The following is a 15,867-nucleotide window of genomic DNA, read 5'->3' as shown; positions in this document are numbered from 1 at the left end:
ACTTGACCTCTCCGCAGCCTTCGACACAGTCTGTCAAAGCACCCTCATACAACGCCTCAGCAACATCGGAGTACAAGGAAAGGCATTGGACTGGATCATATTGTTCCTCACCGGAAGAACCCAGAGAGTCCGCCTCCCCCCTTTCAAATCAGAGGCCACCGAAGTCATCTGCGGCATACCACAAGGATCATCATTCAGCCCCACCCTCTTCAACGTATACATGAGTCCCCACGCATCCATTGCGCGCCAACACAACCTCAACATCATCTCCTACGCAGACGACACCCAGCTGATCCTCTCCCTCACCAAAGACCCAAACACCGCCAAAACCAACTTACACGAAGGAATGAAAGAAGTAGCCGAGTGGATGAAGAACAGTTGTTTAAAACTAAACTCGGACAAAACAGAAGTCCTCATCTTAGGACCATCCCCCTCTGCCTGGGACGACTCATGGTGGCCACCGGCCCTCGGAACCGCACCCTTACCTACGGACCACGCACGTAACCTGGGCTTCATCCTGGACTCCTCCCTCTCGATGACCAGACAAGTCAACGCTGTCTCATCATCTTGCTTCAACATCCTATGAATGCTCAAAAAAATCTTCCGTTGGATCCCCACCGAAACAAGAAAGACAGTCACCCACGCACTGGTCACAAGCCGATTGGATTACGGAAACACCCTTTACGCCGGAACCACAGCCAAACTACAGAAAAAACTCCAACGCATCCAAAACGCCTCAGCCAGACTCATTTTGGACATCCCTCGGCAAGCTCACATTTCCGACCACCTGAAAGACCTCCATTGGCTCCCTGTCAACAAAAGAATAACATTCCGTCTCCTCACCCACGCACACAAAGCCCTCTGCGACCTAGGACCCGAATGCCTCAACACGCGTCTATCCTTCTACACCCCCTCCCGCCAACTACGATCGTCCAATTAAGCCCTCGCCGCAATTCCGCGCATCCACAGATCCACCATGGGGGGGGGGGGGGGTAAGATCCTTCTCCTACTTAGCGGCTAAAACCTGGAATTCTCTCCCCACCCACCTCCGCCTCAGAACCACCTCTCTTTCAGAAAGCAACTAAAAACCTGGATATTCGAGAAGTAAATTCACCTCCCTCCCTCAAGCGCCTTGAGACCCTCTGGGTGAGTAGTGCGCTATACAAACTTTGGAACTTGAACTTGAGTTCTTTCGAGGGCTGTACATTGAGTGCCATAAATGTGGTAATAGTAGTATCTGATATTTACAGTACTTAGAATCGGCAGAACTGTAGCAGAAAGCGTTCAATAAAAACATGTTATTACTCTGTGATGCAGGAACAATCATAAACTCTCACTTGGCCTGTTCCATTATCTGAAGGCAATTTGGAGCGCCTAAAGGCGATTGGATTTTCAGGGAGTGCTATACAAGAAAACACACCTGACGTGGGCCAATTTATAATCACAGCATGGGATGTGAGTGCAATGGAATGAAGGGGATTCCTTCAGCTGCACACCTGGGGCAGCGCAATGTGAAAGAAAGGCGGTGGGGGATCTGGGATTGAACCGGAAAGGCAGCTGCATCTGCAAGCAGGGGGCGGGGGAGCTTGCAAAACCACCGCTCGCTCCCCGCAGCCCTCCTCGCCTTTGTGCGGGCCTCTCCTAGGAGCCTCGGCCGGGCCGGGGAAAGGGAGGAGGCCCTGTGGCTGCCGTAGCCGAGCGCAAAGCAGGGGCGCTCCCTGGTGAAGCAGGAGTAGTGTTCGCCGCTGGATCTTGAAAGCGCATGCGTGCAACCACACGCATGCGCACTATACCGGCAGAAGAGTGGGGAGCTTAAAAATACATACGGCCAAGAGGGGGGGTGTTAAAGATGGGGTGGGTCTATTGATAGTACACCTGCAGCAGAATGCCCCCCTTCTGGCATATTGCTTGAGTTAGCATTCTAGTTGTGGGTGGAAACAAAAATCTGTGGTTAGCCTGTCATCAAATTGTCACTCCTAACATGGCCAACTCGTGGGAGCACAGACGATTTCAACCCGGACCGGTCAAGTTTTCCTTTTGACTCCAAGAGGCGGCTACTTGGGAGGAGGCTCCTCAGGGAAGCGAGGTGGTACAACACTTCTTTCCGCCCCTCAAATTCCCTTTCCCTTATTTTATTGGAGTAAAGGCTTGTCAATGAAAAAAAAGATGGCCGATTATCAACCAATTACAGTCATGTCTGTCGTCCGCCTCTCATAGTCTGCCTTGTTGTAAGGAAGCTGCTTCAGATCCTGGGGAGGTGGTGGGAGGGTCATGTCTTTTGGAGTTAAGTTATTCTGAGCAGGTGAGTGGTACAAAGAATACGTGTTAACGATGCCGTACCTTTCAGTGAATCTTTGCGCTACTCACTTTTGCCTCGCTTGAATCTTATCCTTTTAAAACGGATGAGAATGACAGCACTCTGTCATCACTCTTATCAGCTGTGATTGGACCTAGGGGCCATCTTTACCATTCACTGCAACCTACGTCTATCCTGCCTTGGAGAAAGAGACATATGTTCTTTCTAATAACTGTATTTATTGGCACTGCATATAGTTAAACCTTTTAATATGCTACCTTCAATTAAATTAAGTCGATACCAATGGTGGGTGCTGGCGTTATTTAGAACTATTGCTCTGCCCAGTGTTTATTTGATACTTATTTGCTTAAGGTGTATAGAAATCGTGGGAATTTTTAATGTGTTTTTATTTTGAGATTTTGTTACTTCGGAAGAACAATACAGCCTGTTCCAAGATGGCTCCATCGGTAACTGGCTTGTGGAGACCGTGTGCTGTTTTAGTCCTTCCTTTCTGTTTATCCTCTTTCGTGTTGCCATATGCCAATGTATTGAATTTTGAGGGGGGGCACCAATATCTTGCAACAGGTGACAAGGATTCAGACTACCTCTCTCTAGGCAGGGCTTTAAATGTAAATATGGAAGTGAAGGTACTCCTCATTTAGATAACGTGCTTGCTCCTGAAAAGTGCCAGTACGCTCCCATTAAATGTACAGGAGGAGTGCTGAGAAGTGCAGGTACTCTCAAATGAAAGAAATGCAGGTACTCGGTACCGGACAGTACCTGCCCGTTTTAAAGCAGTCGTCCAGGTCATTTTTAACTGGTTCCTCCTCTTTGTGATTGCGTAGTGCATTCTGGTGTTTCTTGCTTGATTTGCTTCCATTAGCCAAACACCTGGAATCAATGATTTGCAGGTGGAAAGTTCAGGACAGTAGAGCGTGTCTGTCGTGGCCCAGAGCAGGGATCTACAACCTTTTCTGCAATACAGCTACTTATGTTCTATGAATGTACTCCTGAGTTACTAATATTATTAGAGATATACTAGTAACCACATAAATATAGATTACATTAGTGGCCCCCATATGCAAGATTACCAGCACTGACCACCTCAGTGCATTTAGCATGGTTTACAGCAGTAATGTAAAACATGCTTTGTGTATATGAAATGCTTCTACATGGGTAAGACACAACAGTCATAGCTGCAATGCCTCAAGCACCAAGTTAATATTAGCACTAAGTCTTTCTCACGCTGTTGTCTTTTTCTCACTCAAATATGAGCTTAGATTTATTTTGAAATTTCAGCAATTGTTGCCCAAACATAAACTTCTGAGTTCTGAAAATACGTTTTTCGTCTTGAATGCATACTGTTCAAATTTGATATACCCCTGTTAATTCAGCCAAGCAAACGCTTCTAATTTAGTTCACTGGGTTGTACTTGGGAGCAATGTACCCTCTGTGAGCTGCAATTAAGGCTATGTGAGCCAAGACGCTGATCATGCTTGCGAGTGCTGCGCTTACTAATATAAATCTGGCAATTGCCACTCCAAACTCTTGTTTACAGCAAGCACGACAAAAGGTGTTTAATAGGGTCTTGAGATAGTTTTTGCAATGTCGATTTAAAAACCTTTGTGACTTGAATTGTTTATTCTTGTGGCACCTACACCCCAGGTTTACAAAAGGACCGGTCTTAGAAGGTTGTACTAATATAAGATTTTACTAAAGAGTAGGGTTAATGCAAGTAGTCAGAGGATTGAGGCAGCCATTATTCAGCCGGAACTGGGATCCATGCTGTACCCAATAAAATATACTGAAAAATTTCCCACTGTAATTTGCTGACACCAAGACTCATTGAGCAGCACCCCCAGGTTGTCTGTATGCGTTCCGGCACGAGTAGGAATCTGTAGGTGGTGAAAGGGCTTTCTCATTTACAATTCCAGCCAAGCCCAAAACAAAAGCCTAATTTAAAGGGCCATCAGCCCTCCTTTTCTTCAAGAATGATCCTGCCTGAGAGCCTCCTAGAACCTAATAGCTAGATGCCAATACAGTGGAGGGGAAAGAAAAACACACAGCTTATCGCTTTACAAGTCAAGTACTTAGGAGAAACAATCGAGAGAGTGTTTTCACTTTGCTCATCCATTGTATATAAAATATATGCATATACTATAGCCTTCCTCCGTGAACTCTACTCCAATGCCACAGGACGAGTCAGATTCGGCATCAACGGTGAGCTGTCTCGCCCCTTTCCAATAACAAAAGGAGTAAGACAGGGCTGCGTACTGGCTCCCTTCCTGTTCAACCTTTACACCAATGGTCTAGAGCAGGCTATGCTGGAAGGGAGCCAGGATCTACCCCAGATAAACCACCGACCAATACCGACACTGCTATACGCAGATGATTCAGTCATCCTGGCTCGAACACTATACCAACTTCAAAAACAACTTAATAAATACAGCAGTTTTATGGGTTCACTTGGCTTGAAAATCAACATAAAAAAAGACCTTTACCATGCACATCGGCCCCAGGGTCAAAAACCCTAAACCAATATTGGTGGATAACACAAGACTGGAAAAAACCTCTGTCTATACATATTTGGGTATCCTTGTGGATGATGCTTTGAACTGGCGACAAGCTATGGCCAGTAGAAACCTCCTTCTCCAGTGTGCAACATCGGCCCTGGTTTCTTTTTCGAGAAAATTGGGGAAACCTGCTCCACCTGAACTCCTGAAAGTTTACTATGCTAAATGCCATAGTGTGGCTACCTATGGAGCAGGCGTGTGGGGGTATGGCCAAGTAGACCCCCTACAGGTAACAGAGAACGGTTTCATCAAATACGTGCTGGCCCTACCGCAAAGCGCCCCGAACTTTGCTTCTCACAACAAGCTTGGCATGGAATACATCACAGATACGGTCCGTTCCCAACCAATTTTACTGTGGCAACGTATATGGTCCAAACCTGAGTGCCACCTAACACGATCTCTGATTACGGACTGTTTAGCTCTAACCAACTGGCACAAGATTCCATGGCTGGTATACGTACGGAACTTTTTTAATGACCTTGGCTATAAGTCTTATTTTGACGACCCTCCTAGCATTGAAGACATCTCTAGAAAACAGTTAAAGAAAATGTGCTTGGTCCACCTGAGAGAGTTGCGTAACCAGGCGGAGATCACAAAAACTTCGAACAGTCAAATCTGCGCAATACAACCTCTCAAAGGCATCCAACCTTATCTGTCCTACTTTCTGACCAATCATGAGAAATATCTATTAACAAGATTTCGTTTCAATACCTTCTTTCGCTTAGTTTCCTTCCCTGAAGTTCAAAACTGGTCTCGTACGCTCACGAACTGTCCATGTGATGGATTCTCTTCACAAACCACAATCCACATTATTTTCTTTTGCAAATACTACAAATCTCCACGAAAATCTTGGATTCTTCCACTTCTCCAAACTACCGGTCATAGACTGCGTCATCCCGCATTTCTTTTTTTGCAGTGTCTGGACTCACCACATGTAGCGAAGTCTATAGCGACTTTTCTAAAGGCTACTATAAAATTACGTCAAAATTTATTACTGAATGGAAACCTTTAAACTGTAATTATGACATTCATGTATTTTTAACTTTTTTTAAATTTATGTTTACGCTGATTTGTTTGTTTTCTTTTCTTTTTAAATTGTGTACTTTTTATGATTATACAAGTGGTAATCGAATAAAAGCTAATGAAACTGAAACTGAAAAGCATATACTATAAGAAGTGAGGCATTATATGTTAAGAATGCATGGCTGAGAGAAACAAAAAGTCAGGATTTAAAATGTGACACAGTGCTTGGTGTTGTCTTTAGTTATAAGACTTAACTACTATGCAAATGACACCTTTTCAGCAGCATTGTATGAACAATTTAGAAAGAAAGCAGTAAGGTTCTAAACCCATGTCTTGCAGTTTACATGTTGATACTATTTCATAGCTCACTGTGCTGTATTAGGTCTGCAATTTATGAACTGCAAGTAATAAAATGATCAGTGTCAAAAGCAAAAACCTACTTACCTATCTACATAAAATAAACATCTGTGATCTGCATGTTACAAAACATGCTTTGCGGGAGAAACACTAACCCTTTATGCAACATTATGAGCCAAAACTGTAACTAGACAAAACTTAGATCTTTCCAGCAACTGCATTACCCACCAGAGTTATCTTACCATTATTATTATAATGGCCTGAGGTTTGCTGGGCACACAGAGATCTCTGCATTAGGTGCAGTAACCCCTTAAGATGTTTTTAAAATGCAGCCTATGTGATCAATTTAAGCTCTACAGATTTACTGTCACGTTTGTCCTTGTTACCAATTTCCTTTCAGCAGAGTTTTAAAAAGTAAATGTATAAGTTGACAGTCAGACTCTGTTGTTCATAACTCCATTCCTGTTGACTACACCCCCTTTCTGTTTTCAAGCCATGACAAGCAATTTATGTGTTCCCCAATGTCACACATCAATTAGGCTTTTGTAGTGGTTTCATGGTGAATTTGCAAAAAGTACATGATGTTCTAAGATCAGCACCTACAGGAGTAAAGCCTTACGGAGTCTTTCATTACCCTTACTCCCCAAGTTCCAACAGCACCACATGTAAACAGCATGACTTGGAAAGGGTCACACTGAAGGACTGGGCTCTTTTGGACCCAGCGGTGCCAGGGCACAACACCTGAAACCTTCGTGGGTAACCTGCTCCGGCGTACAAGTCACAGAGACACGGGACACTTCCTTCGGCGTCAAAGAGTCAAGGTTTATTTACTGCAGGGAACACAGAAGTCACAGGAAGTACATCGAGTGTAGTTCGGGGAGACTGCTTCAAATTGGTTTTGTGGATCGCTCCTTTTATACAGTTTTTACCCATAAGATAACATGAGACACAATAGTTTACAACCCGGTTCCCACATTTAGCTCTCAGAGGGGTCGCTTTGGTCACTTTGAAAAACATAAGGTCCGGAACATAAGTGCGGAAACATTTGGCGGTTCCCAACTGTAAAAACCCATCTTCCCACCATTAGCAAATTCCAATCAGCAATAAAGTAGATCGAAATAGGAACGAAGACAGGTGCAGAGGAAGACGGAGACAGTGGGGGGATCGGAAAGGGTGTAAAAGGGGAGGTAACGAGAAGCACGAGATACAGGCATCAAAGGGACGTGCCTAATGAGATGCACGGCTGAGACAATAAGTCCGTGCGGCAAGATGAGCCTCGAGCGGCGCCATCTGCCTTACAGTAGCAACCCCCTCATCATAAAGACACTTTCAAAGAACATGTGTCTTCCGCAAATATCTTGGGAGTCCCAGGGTCGCGAAGCGGACAGCGTCCGTTCGCTGACTACTTGAGGGCAAGAGACAAAATGGATGCCGTATCTAAGATGGAACCCGTGGGTACAGATGAAAAGCCCACATAACAAACGAACGGTTTAAGTTAGCACAGCGAAACTGCGCACACTTACTAAACTCGTCATTTGCGGTTCATAGATACTAGACTCGACCATATTCGTGCGAGTCGGAAACACCACTTACAATTGTCACGGAACCTCAGACGCTCCTTTTGCCCTCATGTAGGCAAGCACTAGTCGGAATCATACTCGATATTCATCAGACCATCAAGATGTCGTTGTAGCATAGCTCTGTCCAACCGAGTCCCCTTGGTAACAGATGGTTGTCTCATACACGTTGTAGCACAGAGGCCACATAAGGCAGGACCACACTGCACACAAAGGCAACACGTGAACAGGAACGCTACCACAACCCCGATGATCATCAGAATCTTCCAACCCCAAGTCGATACCAGGCCCCAAAACCATCCAAGTAACGTCCAATCCCCTACATCCACGTGTATGGATTCGGAGATCTTATGCAACTTCGAGATGGCTTGATAGACAGTAGGAGCATTATCTGGAATGAAAATGCAACAGCTCGAATGGATCACTTTACATACCCCACCGCGATCTGCCAAGACGACATCTAAAACCATACGGTTTTGCAACGTCATAAGTCTCTCCGCCTGAAGTTCTGTGGTGATATTACCAAGGGCACTGGCAGTAATATTAGCTGTCGATTCTACCACTCGAGTCAAATGTCTCAGGTTCCTACTATTAACCATAGGTCCCCAAAACGGGAGGAAACCCTTGAAAAAGTCTCCTGCCTCTTGACCGGCAGTATCCTCTTCGCTAATTACGCCTCGTACAACTCTAGTCTTATGGTAATCGGCATCTACAGTGAACGTCGGAGGCAACAAATTTGCAACGAAACATGAGCCCATGAAGTCTGTGGGCAACCATGTGTATGCACGATCATGACAGATAAAGTATGTACCCTTGGCAGCCAGAAACACAGGGGTCGGGGACATTGGCAGAAGGTAACTTTCAGTGCAAGCACTTGCTCCAAGTGAGGCTTGCGAACCACGACCCACAAGACAAAGATTACCAGTGTGGGGTACGACCCATATTGGAGACGAGCTTTTAAGCTGCTTTTCATTAGTGAACATACTATATTCCCCTCTACTTAGGACCCTATAGGCTTGTGCCTCTTCTTTAGGGATGAGAAAAGGATCATGGATCTCATCTTCCATATCCTGTACTGCCATCGATAGCACCCACTGATACGAGGTAGGGCCAGAGTTGGGGGAACGTTGTTCTGGAGTGGGGTGGAAACCCAGTGCGCTTCGAAGCATTGTTTGGAATGCTCGAGCTGACCCTTGGGAACTATACGGTAACACCAGATATGGAATTCCCTTACCCGTAGTATGTGGCATCAACCCACACACCCAACAATTAGTAGTGTTAACCACTAACTGATGCTGATGGAGGAGCTGGATAAAGGAATTGTTGCGGAATTCTACACGTCTAGCCTGTTCGTGTTCCGGTAACATATGAAAGGAATGAGGAGAAGCAGTAGAAGTAAGGTTAGGGTAAGGAGTAGGAGTAGGGGTAGGAAGTAAGAAGTAAGACATAGTGTAATACACCCCACCCGCCAAAAATGCAGAAGCAGTCAGAAACAATACAAACAATGGGAATACAAAACATTTAGTACGACTAAGTTTCTGCAGCTTGACTCTATACGCCTGAGCTCCTTCCAAATCATTCAGCTTCGAAAATGCCATTTCCCTACGACCGTCCGCAACGTTTCTTGACGCACTTCGTTCTGTGCAGCAATAGTCAATCCCCAGGAGTTCCTAGGAACCGACGGCCTTTAACCTAGCGTCAAGACCTACTGTCCAGAAGGAAGTACGCGCGCGGCCCTACGGCCCTCAATACACAATATGTATTTTATTTAGCACAATATTTCTCAGCTGTGGAAGGAAAAAGATACAAGGAAGAAGCTTGATATATGTACAAAACAATTTTCAATGATACGAATGTTCAAAAGTTGATCAGGGGAAACGAGGATATTGCAGTTATCAATTTCAGCAAAGCAAGAAATTTTTATTTGTCCTTAGTATGAGAACGCAAAGAATATCGATGTTTCCCGGGACGTGTCTGCTCGTCGAACAAAGGATCCGTTGAAGAGACAGCGTCCTGTTGATCAATTGGTAGATTTGATCTTGAGTCTTTTGCTGACAAGTGTTCAACAGTGGCTTTCTGCTGCGCTGAGGGTTCTTCAACAAGCTGTGCGTCGCTAAAAGGTACAAACGCCGGCAATGTTTCTGCTTCTGTTGACGCAATGCCTTTCCTCACCCACGGGTCTGCCGGCAAAGGAATAGGGACTCGCTTACAATGGGTAGCATGTACCCAATTCTTCCGCCCCTCAAGACGAACGGCAGTCCTCGTGGCCAGGAGCACCTGGTAAGGTCCGGTGAAACGGGGGTCCAGATTCTTCTTGCGTGAAAAATTACGGGTAACTACCCAATCTCCGGGCTGGAGCTGGTGGCCTGGACCCTCCGTCTGCGTCGGCAAGGCGTCGTAAACCTGTTGATGAATTAACCTCAGTTTAGCAGTCAAGTCATGTAAGTAATCAATCAACATCGGATACTCAAGATCAACGAATATACCTGGCCTAGGAACCCCCCACACATTCGCAGGACGGCCGAACACTATTTCATAGGGACTAAGCCCTATTCGGGAGTGTACAGTCGCCCTAGTTGACAGTAATGCTAGAGGCAAAGCGTCAGGCCACGAAAGTCCAGTCGTAGCCTGAATCTTCGCTAGTTTTAGTTTAAGGGTGCCATTGTACCCTTCAACCAATCCAGCTGACTGGGGATGATTGGCGCTATGGAATTTTTGATTAATTCCAAGGCCCTTACACACACTCTTCATCACACTTCCAACAAACTCACTTCCGTTATCTGACCACACGACTCTAGGCATTCCATACCGAGGAAAGTATTCCTTCAGTAGGATTTTCGCAGTAGACAAAGCAGTATTATCTTTGAGGGGATAGGCCTCGATCCATCGGGAGAATGCGCAAACCACAACCAAAACATATTTCAGGTTATTGCATCGCTCCATATGGATGAAGTCCAATTGGATCACCTCAAAGGGATACGAAGGAGGAGCAAAACTGCCAGGGGGAGTTGGAGTTCCTTTGCCAGGATTGTACATTATACACACCATACAATTCTTCACCAAGCGTTCAGCACACTTAGTAATTCCATCATTCTTCCACACAGCAGCCAACAACTTGCAAATACCTTTCGCGCTGATATGTGCTAACCCGTGTGCCATTGTCACAACGGCCAGTACATACGCATCAGGCAACATCCATCTTTTCTGATCTGACAAATCAATCCAGCAACCATTCGTACTTTCTTTCCACTTCATCTTTTCAGTGTCGGTGGCCTCATTCTGTATTGCTTTCACACTCTCTATAGTATCCTCACACATACTCGATTCTGTAGGCCACCTAACCGAACTCGTCACATACATTCGAGTGCTAAGGTTCCGGGCAGTCTCCTTAGCAATCTCATCTGCAAACGCATTACCACGACCAACATCATCCGTCACTTTACGATGCGCACTACACTTAACAATTGCAACTTGAGCAGGCAAAGTCAATGCATCCAAAAGATCGTTCACGAGCTGGCCATGCTGTATTTTCGTGCCATGTGACGTGAAGAAACCACGCTCTCGCCACAACCGTCCAAAGCTATGCGCTACACCGAAAGCGTACTGACTATCGGTGTACACATTCACACGTTTACCTTTTGCTAATACACATGCTCTAGTGAGAGCAATCAGCTCTGCAGCTTGGGCAGAGTTCTGATTCAATCTCGCAGTCTCAACAACAGTATTCAACGTCACAACAGCATAAGCAGTAGTCACATCACCATTCGGCAATTTAAAACATGACCCATCCACATACAGAGTGCCGTCAGGGTCTTCCAATGGGGTGTTTTTAAGGTCCACTCGACCTTTTGTTTCCTCCTCTGTCCGCAAGTAACAGTCATGTTCTGCTACTTCATCTGACTCTGCACTAATTGGTAACAAAGTTGCCGGATTTAGGACATTACAACGTTTTATCTGAATATGGCTTGCCAAGAGCGTCAATTCGTACCCAGATAACCTCGCACTCGTCAAGTGCTGAGTTTTCGTTCGATTCAAAAGAGTATCGACTGCATGCGGAACCATCACCGTAAGCATATTATCCATGACCAATCCTGCTGATTGTCGGATGGAGACCGCAGCTGCCGCAGTTGCTCTCAAACAACTCGGCAATGCTCTAGCTACTGGGTCTAAGGTCGAGGAAAAATATGCACATGGACGTTGCTTACCACCAAAAGGTTGCGTTAAGACACTCAAAGCACAACCTTCCCTCTCGTGAACATATAACGTGAACGGCTTGCTGTAATCAGGGGTACCTAACACAGGAGCCGAACACAATGAATCACGCAATTCAGAAAAACTTTTCTGACATTCTTCCGTCCATGGTAAAGGAGTTGAAACATCCTTGCACGTAAGAGCCACCAATGGTTTCGCTAGCAATGAAAAATTAGGAATCCACTGCCTGCAGTACGACGTGATACCTAGAAAGGCACGCACATCTCTTTGGGTTTGTGGCACAGCCATTCGCGCAATCGCTGCAATTCTCTCTGGGGTCAATCCTCTCTGGGGTCAATCTCCTTCCCTCCTTTGACAATAAGTGACCTAGATAGGTTACTTCTTGACAACAATATTGGAGTTTAGAAGGTGACACCTTGTGATTTAACTCACAGAGATGTTGCAGCAACGATACCGTAGCAATTTTGCAAATGTCCTGAGTATCAGCAGCCACCAATAAGTCGTCGACATATTGGATTAAAGCCGCACCAACCGGCAACCTAAACGCATCCAGTTGACCCTTCAAAGCTTGACTGTAAATTGATGGACTTTCACAGTAGCCCTGAGGAGCGCGTTTGAACCGGAAGCTACGTCCACCAAGAGAGAAACCGAAAAGGTCCCTGCTCTCTTCGGCAATCGGGATGCTGAAAAACGCATTTTTCAAATCAATCACCGAGAACCACGAAGCAGTAGCTGGAATCAGGGTCAGTAGCGCCGTGATGTCAGGCACAACAGGGAATTGAGGAACCACAATTTTATTTACCTCCCGTAAATCGATAACAAAACGATAAACAGGCGGTTTGGTAGGATCTGTACGTTTAAGAATGGGCAGTACAGGGCTGTTGCACACGTTTCCCCGAGTCTCCTCAATAACATCTTTCTCGATCAAATCATAGATGATCGCTAACAAAGCTCGTTCACCATCAAGGGAGATACGGTATTGGGGAATACGTGGCAATCGCACATTCGATTTCAACTGAACAACATAAGGGGAGATATCAAGTAGGCCCACATCATTTGGACCCGTCGCCCACAAAGACGCAGGAAGAGAATCCAATTCCGGTGGAAGCTTATCGAGAGACAAATACATGGGAGAGACTACTCTCTCTCCGAACGTAAGCTTTACACCCGCAGGAGAACAATACAAAGTTGCATACAAACGTTTAAGCAAATCCAGACCCAAAAGATTTTCACCACAACCAGTGGTTAAAATCAACGGAGCTTCGAGCTCACGAGGCCCAATTTTAAGGGGCAAAGGGCATGAAACTGGATTGCTAACGGGGGCGCCAGAGAATCCAACGGAAACATTTGTTAAGCCAGACAAAGGTGCGCCAGGGAGTTTCGAATGCATGATAGAACTTTTCGCTGCACCAGTGTCCAACAGAAAAGGCTCAACGACGCCCGATGTAGCAACTGCGACGTAAGGCCCTCTCTGATCAACCGGAACTGATACCACTCCCTCTCCTTGTCTTTGGCTGTCCTAGTAATTACTGTCGTCAGTTCCCTGATCGACGTAATAATCGTCTACATTGTACTGCGCAGATCGTCCTTGCGATGATCCACGTTGATCGAAACAGTTATTAGAATTAGATGAATTGTCAGAACGGTCGTTCTGAGCACCACGACCTCTACCACGTGATGTATTCTGTGCACCACCACGGCCTCCTCTAGACGAATTACCACTATTACGGTCATTTAAAGCAGGACAATCAAATTTAATGTGTCCCTCCTGTCTACAATAAGCACATTGATTGTACCCCAATGAAGATCTTTGAAAAGAGGAATCATTACGCGGCTGCGATCGATTCGATTGCGACTGTGATCTATTCTGTTGAGACGCATTCTGATTAGAACGCGGCGGATATGCTTGTTGCAACAACACTTTAGTTTTTAGCTCTTTCGTCTTTTTATCAGCACGGTCAGTTTCCTCTTTTTCTCTATTTTCGTAATATTGTGCCGTAGCCAATATCTGAGCTGAGGTGGAAACGGCCCACGCACTTTCTGAATTCTTCAATTTAGTGCTCAAGTCGGGCAATAAGTTCGATACGAATTTATCCACAAACAACCGTTGTCCACCCTCAGTACCCATATCCTGTCCACTATGATCAACGAATGTTTCCTCAAACCTCGTAAAGAAGTCTGAAACACTCTCATCTTTCTTCTGCTTACAGGCTGACAACTTGTCCCAATTCACCCTCATAGCTGGCATGAGCGTTTTCATTAATGTAATGATTCGCTGGGGAAGAAGTTCAATCAACTGATCGGGTTTAGTAGCAGCCACTTGTCCAGCGTCTGCCGCTGTAATAGCAGCCCAATCACCACCTAATTCATTTGTGTGATCTTGGTGACGAATCTTGGCCCATACCGGTTGCGGTACGACATTGCCAAACAACATGTCGATATCGGCAAGATTCATTATCGTAGCGTCTACGAGCTGCGATAATTCCTTATAATACCCTGCAGGATTTTTGCGAGGATCGGGCAAAGTTTGTTTCACCTGAAGCACTTCCGATCGTTTCCATGGGAGGTGTATCCACACTCTCTGGAAATGCGCCGGAACTGGCTGGGCAGCATTAGTATTATCAGCTGGTATCCAAACCGGCGGAACTTCACGCATAGGATATTGGCCAGACTCATCTCCTTTCTCAATGTCCTCAACGAACAATGCATGAGGAATAGGAGCGGGACGAAGAGATAACAACCGCTCAATAGCGCGTCGGACATTAGTGTCGACTATCAGTCCAGTTGCGAACTGAAGCCGAAGTTCAGACAGGGCATACAGCACCTCGTCAGGCGCAAAGGCCACTATCTGATCATGTAAGAACTTGCACATTTCATCAAACACATATCTCTGAGTAGGTATGTTGAATTGATCAAACGTTTCGAGGACAACACGAGGTGGATTTCTAACAGGGTTTACTATCCAACCCATCGCCATATTGCATAGCGCAACACGTTCTCTATTAGCAGGAAGCTGGCTACGTCTCTGAGGACCATCAGAACCAGCAGACCCAAAAACAGGTCCAAGCGACTGAAAGAAGTTTGGCACACTGGGAGAATTACGGTTACGAGTAGAGGGACAAGAGTAAGACACAGGACTAACAAGAGAAGGAGTAGAGACATTAGCAACAACAGGGGTTAACAACACAGGAGCAGTAGTGTGAGCAGTAGCGGGAACAGGAGTATGTGGAAGCGGAGGAGCAGTAGGAATAGAAACAGGCAAAGGAGCAGGAACAGTCGGAAGAGCGGGTGCAGGTTGAGGAACTGGTGGAGGAATAACAGGTGGAAGAACAGGTACGGCAGGGACCACAGGAGCTGCGATACCCTGTACGTACGGAGGTGGCGACTTCATAAGATAGGACATTAAAGAATCCTCAACTGCCTCTTCCTTCTTATCCGACTCCGTAGGCAAAGCAGGATAGCATTTATCTATGGACATACGCTGTAGCCTCTCAAACACTTCCTTATCCTTATCCTCCTTATCACGCTGAAACTGCTCAGCTTTCTTCACTATGGTAGCAACATTATCTCGCTCACTACGTTTATTCTGTCTGATTTCTTTCTGTCGGGCTTCTTTGAGCCAGAACCGAAAGGCATCAAACATGGCCGGCCTAGATTTGCGTTCGAACAACTTTATTTCCAAATTATCTAAGATCGACGCTTCGAAGCTACCGTGAGGTGGCCAACGAAGATCGCCGTCTTTCTTTGTATATTTTATCCAATAATCGTTAAAAGCAATCGGGCCTAGCCCATGTTTGCTATATAAGTCATAAGTAGGAGTTCCAACCGG

The 15,867-nt window shown here is 45.7% G+C and overlaps 1 protein-coding gene across 1 annotated transcript in view; it reads left to right on the top strand.

Annotated features, from left to right (window-relative positions):
* Window positions 1-2,208: 2,208 nt before the first annotated feature.
* ENTPD7 (ectonucleoside triphosphate diphosphohydrolase 7) overlaps window positions 2,209-15,867 on the top strand; it is a 229,407-nt gene continuing 215,748 nt past the window's right edge. The window contains exon 1 of the mRNA XM_086922599.1: window positions 2,209-2,302. The gene's annotated coding sequence lies outside the window, so the exon portion shown is untranslated. The remainder of the gene's footprint in view (window positions 2,303-15,867) is intronic.

Source organism: Lissotriton vulgaris, chromosome 5 (assembly GCF_964263255.1).
Source record: "Lissotriton vulgaris chromosome 5, aLisVul1.2, whole genome shotgun sequence".
In the NCBI taxonomy this organism is placed as follows: domain Eukaryota; kingdom Metazoa; phylum Chordata; class Amphibia; order Caudata; family Salamandridae; genus Lissotriton; species Lissotriton vulgaris.
The sequence above is the reverse complement of the archived record's forward strand: the minus strand, read 5'-3'. Positions and strand labels throughout refer to the sequence as shown.